The sequence below is a fragment of the Myotis davidii genome, unplaced genomic scaffold, assembly GCF_000327345.1.
Source record: "Myotis davidii unplaced genomic scaffold, ASM32734v1 scaffold174, whole genome shotgun sequence".
Classification (NCBI taxonomy): Eukaryota; Metazoa; Chordata; class Mammalia; order Chiroptera; family Vespertilionidae; genus Myotis; species Myotis davidii.
In genome coordinates, this window is record NW_006289087.1 from 628,658 (window position 1) to 630,358 (window position 1,701).

A 1,701-nucleotide genomic window follows, 5' to 3' on the forward strand; every position below is an offset into this window, starting at 1 on the left:
GGGGCGTCTGAGCCTCCCCTACCTGCCTGCTGGCCTGTGTCTCAGGTGATGCCCTCCCAGCCCCGAGCCAGGTGGAGGAGGCCGCCTGTGAGTCTGCTCCCAGCGAGGCACCATCCGATGGGGGTGGGGCCCTCTCCACGCAGGACGTGGGCAGCATCTTCTTGCACAAGTCAGAGCTGGTACCGATGGCAGGCGTACCCACCCGCTGGAGGACTGGAACTCTAGAATTTCTCCGCCGACCTCTGACCCCAGCCTGTTAAGGTCACCTGCATGCTTTTTTTTTTTTCTTTCCAATCCTCACCTGAGGATGTTTTTCCATTGATTTTAATATAGTGGAAGAGCGAGGGTAAGAGGGAAATATCAATCCATGTGAGAGAAGCACATGGGTTGCTTGCCTCCTGCGGGGTGGGCGGGGAGGGGCAAGGGGAGCCTGCAACCCAGGTACTAGGTACAGGCCCTTCACCGAATCGAACCCTGGTCCCTTTGGGCTGCAGGCTCTACCCACTGAGCCAAACTGGCTAGGGCCAGACTGGCTTTTTTGAGTGATAGCAGGTGGGAGGGGTGGTCCTTGTTTGGATGGGACATTCGCAGCCTCCAGCCTGGAGCCCCCCCTGAGCTAGGACTTGCTACCTCCTTCTCCAAAGTGCCACACCCGGCCCCCTGAGCTGCTGCAGCCCGGAATCAGGCCCACGCGTGCGCCCGGACATTGACTGGGGTGCTTTTACAGGAGTCATTTTATGGGGAGTGTTGTTAATAAGCTAATGGGAGAACATGCCGTGGAGGTAATGAAAGTGGAGTCTTCGTAAAGGACTTTGCAAACACTTGTGTTAGTGTGGCATAAAGTTTAATAACATGGCCACTGCCACATCCTCGCCTCCTCTGCTTCTCAGGTGATTTCCCGGCACGGAAATGTCCGTTTTCACAAGGACTCTGCCCCAGGGCAGGGCACCCAGCATGCCCCTTGCCGAGGGTAATTTGAGAGCTGCCTCACGGGACAGCCGGCGTGGCTCAGTGGCTGAGCGTCGACCTATGAACCAGGAGGTCACCGTTCAATTCCCGGTTGGGGCACATGCCCAGGCTGTGGTCTCGATCCCCAGTAGGGTGTACACAGGAGGCAGCTGATCAATGATTCGCTCTCATCATTGATGTTTCTCTCTCTCCCTTCCTCTCTGAAATCAGTAAAAGTATTTTTTTAATTAAAAAGAAAAGAAAGGTAGAAAAAGGATAGATTTCACTGGTGTAGTGGGAGTCCCTGACTAAAAATTTGGAGGAAATAGCATCTGTACTGTTTTTAGTAGCTATTATATCAAAATGGATCTACACCAAAGCCGCCTTATTAGTCCTGCGTATCAGCGTATTTTCCAGTCCACGAATAAATGTGTATGATCTCTCCAAATACTACTTTTTAAAAAGATGTAATATTTTTACTAGAGGCCTGGTGCATGAAATTCGTGCACTTGGGGGTGGTCCCTCAGCCCAGCCTGCGCCCTCTCGCAGTCCAGGAGCCTTCGGGGATGTCCGACTGCTGCGGAGGTGGAGGAGGCTTCCACCACCACTGCAGCACTTGTCAGCCGTGAGCCTAGCTTCTGGCTGAGCAGCACTCCCCCTGTGGGGGCACACTGACCATCAGGGGGCAGCTCCTGCGTTCAGTGTCTGCCCCCGGTGGTCAGTGCGCATCATAGCGACTGGTCGTTCCACCGC

The 1,701-nt window shown here is 54.4% G+C and overlaps 1 protein-coding gene across 1 annotated transcript in view; it reads left to right on the plus strand.

Annotated features, from left to right (window-relative positions):
- Positions 1-1,701, plus strand: part of GPR137B (G protein-coupled receptor 137B) — a gene marked incomplete at its 5' end in the record, with an annotated part of 10,905 nt that overhangs the window by 519 nt on the left and 8,685 nt on the right. The gene's annotated exons all lie outside the window — the stretch shown is intronic.